This window comes from Oncorhynchus kisutch, unplaced genomic scaffold, assembly GCF_002021735.2.
Source record: "Oncorhynchus kisutch isolate 150728-3 unplaced genomic scaffold, Okis_V2 scaffold2680, whole genome shotgun sequence".
NCBI lineage: Eukaryota > Metazoa > Chordata > Actinopteri > Salmoniformes > Salmonidae > Oncorhynchus > Oncorhynchus kisutch.
This window is the reverse complement of record NW_022264625.1, coordinates 1-11353: the sequence shown is the minus strand read 5'-3', so window position 1 is coordinate 11353 and position 11353 is coordinate 1. Positions and strand designations below refer to the sequence as shown.

At 40.8% G+C, this 11353-nt stretch overlaps 1 long non-coding RNA gene across 1 annotated transcript; it reads left to right on the top strand.

Annotated features, from left to right (window-relative positions):
- The first annotated feature begins 5044 nt into the window (after positions 1-5044).
- Positions 5045-10092, top strand: LOC116370636 (uncharacterized). The gene is made up of 3 exons (XR_004208778.1): positions 5045-5231; positions 7352-7419; positions 8755-10092. It is a non-coding gene; the product is annotated as an uncharacterized LOC116370636 (long non-coding RNA).
- The last annotated feature ends 1261 nt before the right edge of the window (positions 10093-11353 follow it).

Below are 11353 nucleotides of genomic sequence, written 5' to 3'. Positions count from 1 at the left end.
ACCAATCTGATGTCTGTGACAATCAAACACTTTAAAATCGAACCAACATAAAGAAAATGACAGCATTGATTTGTTTTTATTACAACAGTTAATTTAACAATGCTGTTTATAAATCTAGTTGACATTCATCCCAGGACACCTTGACTTTTATTTTATTTATTTATTTATTTTACCTTTATTTAACCAGGTAGGCTAGTTGAGAACACCTTTATTTAACCAGGTAGGCTAGTTGAGAACACCTTTATTTAACCAGGTAGGCTAGTTGAGAACACCTTTATTTAACCAGGTAGGCTAGTTGAGAACACCTTTATTTAACCAGGTAGGCTAGTTGAGAACACCTTTATTTAACCAGGTCAGGTAGGCTAGTTGAGAACACCTTTATTTAACCAGGTAGGCTAGTTGAGAACACCTTTATTTAACCAGGTAGGCTAGTTGAGAACACCTTTATTTAACCAGGTAGGCTAGTTGAGAACACCTTTATTTAACCAGGTAGGCTAGTTGAGAACACCTTTATTTAACCAGGTAGGCTAGTTGAGAACACCTTTATTTAACCAGGTAGGCTAGTTGAGAACACCTTTATTTAACCAGGTAGGCTAGTTGAGAACACCTTTATTTAACCAGGTAGGCTAGTTGAGAACACCTTTATTTAACCAGGTAGGCTAGTTGAGAACACCTTTATTTAACCAGGTAGGCTAGTTGAGAACACCTTTATTTAACCAGGTAGGCTAGTTGAGAACACCTTTATTTAACCAGGTAGGCTAGTTGAGAACACCTTTATTTAACCAGGTAGGCTAGTTGAGAACACCTTTATTTAACCAGGTAGGCTAGTTGAGAACACCTTTATTTAACCAGGTAGGCTAGTTGAGAACACCTTTATTTAACCAGGTAGGCTAGTTGAGAACACCTTTATTTAACCAGGTAGGCTAGTTGAGAACACCTTTATTTAACCAGGTAGGCTAGTTGAGAACACCTTTATTTAACCAGGTAGGCTAGTTGAGAACACCTTTATTTAACCAGGTAGGCTAGTTGAGAACACCTTTATTTAACCAGGTAGGCTAGTTGAGAACACCTTTATTTAACCAGGTAGGCTAGTTGAGAACACCTTTATTTAACCAGGTAGGCTAGTTGAGAACACCTTTATTTAACCAGGTAGGCTAGTTGAGAACACCTTTATTTAACCAGGTAGGCTAGTTGAGAACAAGTTCTCATTTACAATTGCGACCTGGCCAAGATAAAGCAAAGCAGTTCGACAGATACAACGACACAGAGTTACACATGGAGTAAAACAAACATACAGTCAATAATACAGTATAAACAAATCTATATACAATGTGAGCAAATGAGGTGAGAAGGGAGGTAAAGGCAAAAAAGGCCATGGTGGCAAAGTAAATACAACATAGCAAGTAAAACACTGGAATGGTAGTTTTGCAGTGGAAGAATGTGCAAAGTAGAAATAAAAATAATGGGGTGCAAAGGAGCAAAATAAATAAATAAATAAAAATTAAATACAGTTGGGAAAGAGGTAGTTGTTTGGGCTAAATTATAGGTGGGCTATGTACAGGTGCAGTAATCTGTGAGCTGCTCTGACAGTTGGTGCTTAAAGCTAGTGAGGGAGATAAGTGTTTCCGGTTTCAGAGATTTTTGTAGTTCGTTCCAGTCATTGGCAGCAGAGAACTGGAAGGAGAGGCGGCCAAAGAAAGAATTGGTTTTGGGGGTGACTAGAGAGATATACCTGCTGGAGCGTGTGCTACAGGTGGGAGATGCTATGGTGACCAGCGAGCTGAGATAAGGGGGGACTTTACCTAGCAGGGTCTTGTAGATGACATGGAGCCAGTGGATATGGCGACGAGTATGAAGCGAGGGCCAGCCAACGAGAGCGTACAGGTCGCAATGGTGGGTAGTATATGGGGCTTTGCTGATAAAAACGGATTGCACTGTGATAGACTGCATCCAATTTGTTGAGTAGGGTATTGGAGGCTATTTTGTAAATGACATCGCCAAAGTCGAGGATTGGTAGGATGGTCAGTTTTACAAGGGTATGTTTGGCAGCATGAGTGAAGGATGCTTTGTTGCGAAATAGGAAGCCAATTCTAGATTTAACTTTGGATTGGAGATGTTTGATATGGGTCTGGAAGGAGAGTTTACAGTCTAACCAGACACCTAAGTATTTGTAGTTGTCCACGTATTCTAAGTCAGAGCCGTCCAGAGTAGTGATGTTGGACAGGCGGGTAGGTGCAGGTAGCGATCGGTTGAAGAGCATGCATTTAGTTTTACTTGTATTTAAGAGCAATTGGAGGCCACGGAAGGAGAGTTGTATGGCATTGAAGCTTGCCTGGAGGGTTGTTAACACAGTGTCCAAAGAAGGGCCGGAAGTATACAGAATGGTGTCGTCTGCGTAGAGGTGGATCAGGGACTCACCAGCAGCAAGAGCGACCTCATTGATGTATACAGAGAAGAGAGTCGGTCCAAGAATTGAACCCTGTGGCACCCCCATAGAGACTGCCAGAGGTCCGGACAGCAGACCCTCCGATTTGACACACTGAACTCTATCAGAGAAGTAGTTGGTGAACCAGGCGAGGCAATCATTTGAGAAACCAAGGCTGTCGAGTCTGCCGATGAGGATGTGGTGATTGACAGAGTCGAAAGCCTTGGCCAGATCAATGAATACGGCTGCACAGTAATGTTTCTTATCGATGGCGGTTAAGATATCGTTTAGGACCTTGAGCGTGGCTGAGGTGCACCCATGACCAGCTCTGAAACCAGATTGCATAGCAGAGAAGGTATGGTGAGATTCGAAATGGTCGGTAATCTGTTTGTTGACTTGGCTTTCGAAGACCTTAGAAAGGCATGGTAGGATAGATATAGGTCTGTAGCAGTTTGGGTCAAGAGTGTCCCCCCCTTTGAAGAGGGGGATGACCGCAGCTGCTTTCCAATCTTTGGGAATCTCAGACGACACGAAAGAGGTTGAACAGGCTAGTAATAGGGGTGGCAACAATTTCGGCAGATAATTTTAGAAAGAAAGGGTCCAGATTGTCTAGCCCGGCTGATTTGTAGGGGTCCAGATTTTGCAGCTCTTTCAGAACATCAGCTGAATGGATTTGGGAGAAGGAGAAATGGGGAAGGCTTGGGCGAGTTGCTGTTGGGGGTGCAGTGCTGTTGTCCGGGGTAGGAGTAGCCAGGTGGAAAGCATGGCCAGCCGTAGAAAAATGCTTATTGAAATTCTCAATTATGGTGGATTTATCAGCCACTGCACTGCCCACTTCAGTGCAGTGGGCAGCTGGGAGGAGGTGTTCTTATTCTCCATGGACTTTACAGTGTCCCAGAACTTTTTTGAGTTAGTGTTGCAGGAAGCAAATTTCTGCTTGAAAAAGCTAGCCTTGGCTTTTCTAACTGCCTGTGTATAATGGTTTCTAGCTTCCCTGAACAGCTGCATATCACGGGGGCTGACTTGCATTACACTCTCACTGCAGAACAATATCCTCATGAAATCACATGACTTCTAGTTAGAAGAGGATTCCTGTTAACACGGCCTGCTACAAGCAGGAAACAAGTTATGGACCAACCAGAAATGTGACATGTCTGTTTGACAGTTACCCTGAAAGATGCATGTGTGAACTATCTTGTCATCTCTTTGGCTAACCACATTGGAACATTCTAGTCTTTAAGGACATGAACTGGCAGAACTGGTTTCAGCAAAGTATGGAGTCAATGTTTTCAGGAAGGTGTAACCATGCCGATGGGAGGGACAGGAGGCAGACTAAGTGCAAGGGCAGCCACCTGAACTACTGTCCTACAAAGACAAACAGCATCTACACAAACAGCCACCTGAACTACTGTCCTACAAAGACAAACAGCCACCTGAACTACTGTCCTACAAAGACAAACAGCCACCTGAACTACTGTCCTACAAAGACAAACAGCCACCTGAACTACTGTCCTACAGAGACAAACAGCATCTACACAAACAGCCACCTGAACTACTGTCCTACAGAGACAAACAGCCACCTGAACTACTGTCCTACAGAGACAAACAGCCACCTGAACTACTGTCCTACAGAGACAAACAGCCACCTGAACTACTGTCCTACAGAGACAAACAGCCACCTGAACTACTGTCCTACAGAGACAAACAGCCACCTGAACTACTGTCCTACAAAGACAAACAGCATCTACACAAACAGCCACCTGAACTACTGTCCTACAGAGACAAACAGCCACCTGAACTACTGTCCTACAAAGACAAACAGCCACCTGAACTACTGTCCTACAAAGACAAACAGCCACCTGAACTACTGTCCTACAAAGACAAACAGCCACCTGAACTACTGTCCTACAGAGACAAACAGCATCTACACAAACAGCCACCTGAACTACTGTCCTACAGAGACAAACAGCCACCTGAACTACTGTCCTACAGAGACAAACAGCCACCTGAACTACTGTCCTACAGAGACAAACAGCCACCTGAACTACTGTCCTACAGAGACAAACAGCCACCTGAACTACTGTCCTACAGAGACAAACAGCCACCTGAACTACTGTCCTACAGAGACAAACAGCTTTTCTGTTTGATGGAAACACTTTGAGTTCTAACTGTATTTAATGGTTTTGTAGCAGGCCTAACCCTCAACATTTTCTGGTGATGGAGAGAGACACAGACAAGACACAGACACAGCATCAGAATAGGATATGATGGAGAGAGACACAGACAAGACACAGACACAGCAACAGAATAGTACATGATGGAGAGAGACACAGACAAGACACAGAGACAGCAACAGAATAGGACATGATGGAGAGAGACACCAGACAGGACACAGAGACAGCAACAGAATGTGATATGACAGAGAGAGACATCAGACAAGACACAGAGGCATCAACAAAATAATAGGATACGATGGAGAGAGACACCAGACAAGACACAGAGACAGCAACAGAGGAATAGGATTTGATGGAGAGAGACACCAGACAAGACAAGGAGACAGCAACAGAATAGGATATGACGGAGAGAGACCCTAGACACGGCTCAGAGAAAGTGATGGAGAGAGACAGAAGAATAGAGTTCCAGACAGTTGTAGAATGTATGCCAAGGCACATTGTAAGAGCTATAAAGAGAGAGGGGGTGGGAGAGAGAACAGGCATAACCTGATATGTAAATGAGCAGAGTAAATGAAACTCACTTTTGACGACCTGATGATCATCCAGACTGTGTTTCTATTGAGAGATAAAAGGTAAGACGACGATTGTTATTAAAGTTGATGATATTGTTATGTGTCATATAGTTGATGATAGTGTTATGTGTTGTCATATAGTTGATGATATTGTTATGTGTATTCATATAGTTGATGATATTGTTATGTGTCATATAGTTGATGATATGGTTATGTGTGTTCATATAGTTGATGATATTGTTATGTGTGTTCATATAGTTGATGATATTGTTATGTGTATTCATATAGTTGATGATATTGTTATGTGTATTCATATAGTTGATGATATTTTTGGTGGACAGAGTTATAATAGTCCTACTCTCATTAAAATGTGTTTGATATAAATTAGATGCTTCGGGTGAATTCGTTCTGTGCCCATCTGTGTTCCCCAGGGTGATCACTCCTACACTATCTAGAATCTAAAAGGGTTCTTTGGCTGTCCCCATAGGAGAACACTTTGTAGAACCCTTTTTCGTACTAGGTAGAACCATTTTGGGTTCCATGAAGAACCCTTTCCACAGAGGGTTCTACATAGAAGCCAGGAGAATTGGCTACCCAAAAGTGTCTCCTATGGGGACAGCCAGAGGACCTGTTTGGAACCCTTTAGTCTAAGAGTGTACTGTATCATAGGTCTATAGACCAGGGTGATCTCCTACTGTATCATAGGTCTATAGACCAGGGTGATCTCCTACTGTATCATAGGTCTATAGACTTGTCTTCTCAAAACAGGCTTAAAACACAACAAGCAACAAACAAACATGTTCTCTTTCTAATCTGCTGTTAACGCTTTTTACTCAGGGAGGGATTTTGTGTGAAAGAGACAAATAAATATTGTGGAAAGACAAACAACAACTTACACTTCCTCAAAACAGGCTGTGTGTGTTCATTAGTGCCATTTAAAACTGTTGGCATACCAAAAACACCAACATAGAAATAGGAAAACTAGAACACCCCCCTAGTCATGCCCTGATCTACAACACCATAGAGAACCAAGGGCTCTCTGCGGTCAGGGCGTGACAGCAACATTTTAAAACTGTTGGCTGTGGAGTAAACTAATGAATACAACCCAGGTTGTTGCCTACGACTCGGCATGTTGATACCTGCCTGATGCTGAAACCTGATTGTAGCCTGAGGGGTAAACTATGATACTAGCTAGATATACTGGTTTTCTAAAAATAGCCAACTTCAGTTAGCTTCACATTCCAGGCCTCACCCATAAGAATATACAGAACAGAAAATATCTCAATGACTTGACATGTTCTGGTTGTGAATTCAGGCTACAAGGTGAGAATCCTGCCAGGGATTATTGTAATGTGTGTAGAGACATTAAATGTCTGGTGTAATGTTAGTATAGTGAAGTAAAACACTCCTAACAGTCTACTTCTACTGAGACAGGTTGGTGTCAGTTTAATCATACAACATGGAGCTGACTGGACGTGGTCAAGTCAAATTCAATATATCAATATTCATATATTATAGTTCTACATTTAACATTTCATATGATAATGTAATTATATCATAGGTCCTCTACATTTCAGATGATAATGTAATTGTATCATAGTTCCTCTATAGTGTAGTGATGGTGCTGCTAGTGAAAGAAAACATTAAGAGACAGAATACAGGCGGTGGAGTTTGCACAAAGTTTACGTACAACAATATATTGAACTAGGTAGACTGAGCATAGAGCTAAAGGCTGTAACCACAGGGAAGAAACTATTCAGATTGGGGTCTATAACATCCAATCACTTAAGTTTACAGCAGCTGACAGTTGCAACTTCATTGCTAATAACTCAAACTTCCTTTTTCAGATAAAGACATCATCTCTGTACAGATGTAGGATCTGAATTTGATCACCCTGTTGCAGGAAAACTAAAACTTGCAGTGTATTTGATGTTTTAAAAGGCTTCTGAAGTTTGTCATTTCCACTTTCCGCTTTAAAATGTAAATTATAATTCACATAATTTTTCTGCTTCAGTAAATTGTCTCAAATTAAGATCCTACATCTGTAGCAAAATAACTTTCTTTCATGTGTATGACTCTATCAGGATATATATACCTCTCTCTAATGTATATGACTAAAACACCTGTCTTCCATGTATTCTCCTTTGACCATTTGACATCTTGTATTTACTGTTGTTTAGGCTGGTTGAATGAGTTGTCTATGAAAGCTACTTCATCTGTAAGAAAACAGGCGGCTGCACCAGTGACTGTAAGTTATGTGATTTCCTCATATGAAATTAAAAGTATGTTTGTAGCCTATGCAGTTATAAAATGGCTGTTGAAACTGTGGCACATATTTCTCAGTACATTAGAAGTCAGATAAATGTGTTGAGATGTAGGAAAGATGGGCAAACTCTCGTTGGTCTTGGCTTTCTCCACACTATTATAAGGTTAGTCGATGTCAGACATTCAATAGTCAGAGTAGGTTGGAGCTATGATCACTTATCATGCTGACAAACCTGATGTTCTCTGTGAACTGATCTGAACAGGTTTAGGCTGGTCATCTATGATATGTAGGTTATATACAGTACATTCTCTGTTCTGCTACTGGTAGGACTATAACATTATGTGAACTGACCTGAACAGGTTTAGACTGGTCATCTATGATATGTAGGTTATATACAGTACATTCTCTGTCCTGCTACTGGTAGGACTATAACATTATGTGAACTGATCTGAACAGGTTTAGGCTGGTCATCTATGATATGTAGGTTATAGCTGAGGTAGACCTTGATCTGCATATCACTAACAAACTACTATTATACATTATAACCTAGTCTACTTTACATAATATAACATCTACATATCACTAACAACCCACTACTATACATTATAACCTAGTCTACTTTACATAATATAACATATCACTAACAACCCACTACTATACATTATAACCTAGTCTACTTTACATAATATAACATATCACTAACAACCCACTACTATACATTATAACCTAGTCTACTTTACATAATATAACATATCACTAACAACCCACTACTATACATTATAACCTAGTCTACTTTACATAATATAACATCTACATATCACTAACAACCACTACTATACATTATAACCTAGTCTACTTTACATAATATAACATCAATTACTTGATGCAAAAAAACTTTTTTGAATGGATCAATGATTTCCCCTCAGATCAATCATGTCCGTTTTAGCCCTTCTGTCTGTATTCTCAGATACATTTAGAAAATAATAACAATAATAATTATTATTGTTGCTGTACTGTCTATAACTACCTTAAAAAACAGTGACTTATTATTATTATTATTATTATTATTATTGTTGTTGTACTGTCTAGAACTACCTTAACAAACAGTGACTTATTATTATTACAGACAGTTGCCATGGAGATGAAATGTCACAACAACATTTTCATGTGATACATTAAATCACCTGATTGTTTCTATATGTCTGTTAGTAAATGTTTTATTTCTCCAAAGAGATCATGGATAAATGTGACCAATTGACATTCAGTAATTAGTTGTCACCATATTAACCACAACCAACATGTTGGATCTCTGTTTAGGGGTCAGTGCTCTAAAATGAGTCTCTCTGGGGAGAGAGAGGAGGGGGGCCCTGCCTCTAAAATGAGTCTCTCTGGGGAGAGAGAGGAGGGGGGCCCTGCCTCTAAAATGCATCTCTCTGGGGGACATGACACCAAAGCTAAGAGGTAAGATCACAATTTTATGAAGAATTTATTACGTTTATTTCCAAAATAAATTGCTATCTTAAGATGAAAGCACTTACTGTAAATCACAAATCACTCTGGATAAGAGCATCTGCTAAATCAGGGGTTCTCAATCCGGGGTCTGTGGAGGTACTGCAGGGGTTCTCAATCCGGGGTCTGTGGAGGTACTGCAGGGGTTCTCAATCCGGGGTCTGTGGAGGTACTGCAGGGGTTCCACGGCACCCTGACTGTACTCGTTGTAATGTACAACTCTTCACACCCGTTTAACAACTCTAAATATCTTTGGCATAGTAGGCATCAAGTCCCTTGCCAATAATGTTGCCTACAACATTGCATACAATGTTCATTTTCAGCGAACACATATTACGCCCTAGACGCCTTCAACTGCCCCATTTACAGCCATGTACAATTTAGGATTATTATTTAACAACATGATGTTGCGCTCCAAAGGGAGAACTTGAAATAACATGATGTAGATAATTAAATAATAACATGATGTAGATAATTAAATAATCAGAAGAAAAACGTGTTTATTATTTTACACTCTTAGAACAGAAGGTTCCTTCTAGAACCAAAAAGGCTTCTATCACTTCCTTAAAATAGGAAATCAATAAAAGTTATATATATTTTTGGGTTCAGTGAAGAAGAACCTCTAGAGTTCTGATCAACAAAAGGTTCATGTTTTGAGGATGTGAACCCAGCAGCCCTCCAGTGGTCAGATCAATTCCACCTGTTTTTTCCAGCGCCCGGCCCGGGATTCGAACCAGCCACCTTTCAGTCACAGCTCCAACTCCAACCTGAGTTAATCTTCAGAAATAAGCATGAGTTAATCTGCCAAAATGAAGACAAAATGCTATGCAGTTATACATGGTATCACTTGTTATACATAATTTTTATACATAAATCATTGCCAAAAGCACAAGACATACTGTTGCATGTTGGTCAATATTATTTATGGATTGATCATAAAGCAACAAAGCAATTACATGTGGAACAGGAAGGTGGGACTAGAGACTTCATGCACAGTTACCCACCCACTTATACCCATAAGTATAAAATGTCTTTATTCTCACCACTTATACGACCAATGTTCTACTCTGAGACACTTTGTGGGTATGGACCCAGAGAGAGAATAGAGTAGATGTCACGGGTCAAAATTTTGATTGATGACCCTATGTGAACTCTATGTGAACCCTATGTAGTGATGACGTGTGCATGTCTTCTGGTCAGGCAAGCCTGGTTAGGTGGGGGCTATGGGGTGAGTAAGGGTCCATTTGACAGGCCGTTAATGATTGATGACCCAAGCCTGATAGACAAGCCTGGTTAGGTGGGGGCTATGGGGTGAGTAAGGGTCCCTTTGACAGGCCGTTAATGATTGATGACCCAAGCCTGATTTATGACCCTATGTAATGATTTATGACCCTATGTCATGTAGAAGGGTGCATGCCCTGGGTTGAGTAAGTGACCATGTGTCAGGTCAACCTGTTACTGTTTCTCACGGTTTGGGTTGGTTAAGGCCCCTTATAAAGCCGCTGAACAATACCTGTTTAAGACTGTACATGATAACCCCCCTGAATATTAAACAAAAATGACACCTATGCCAATTTTAGGGATGTTATGCTCGGCTTGTCATGAACCCAGTGACCAAAGCCTTGAAGAAGTTCTGTGTGAAGCTCCAGAATGTTTTAAAGGATTTTTGGGTACGAGTGAGGGCCACATGTCTTACATATTCCACCCGGAGGATTCTACGGTAAAGATATTCACAGACCGTGGACCCAAACCACTTTATCCTGCAAAACCTGGGAGTTTTCCCCCGGCTCTGGGGATGAGAGAATGGCTAAACATCAGGCTGGCTCTTTGTAAAATTGAACAGGTCCTAAGTGTTACAAATGTGCCAGGATATGCGTTGGAAGAACAGGTCTGCGGCCGCAGTGATCTCAAGGCTCTAAGAATTGCTTCAATGGACTATAGCCCTGACAACAAAGTGACAATTTTAGCCTGTGACCTTTATGATAAGGCTAATGCTACAAAGTCTGTCAATTCTCCGGTAGCTTCCAGAGCCCGCAAACATGTAAACTTTTTATTCCTGTGTTTAGTTTTAAATGGGTGGATTATCCAATTTTCATAACACTTATGAATAAGCTGGACATTCTCTTCCAAAATGGGGAACAGTTAAAGCGCTGGGCGAGGCTTTCCTTGAGACAGAGTCAAGACCAAAAGGCCCGACGGCGGATCTACCCCTGGAGTGAAAACTTACCATGTGTTGATGGACATAGCAAGAGAGCCTTGCCTTTTGAGGGTGAACTCGACACGGACAATGGCGGTTGGTTGCATAAGCTCCCAGGATCTGTAAGAAAGGCATCGTAAAATACCTTAAGAATGTAACGATATAAAATGTATGTACTAAATATTTTGAATGAAATAAATGGTTTTAAAA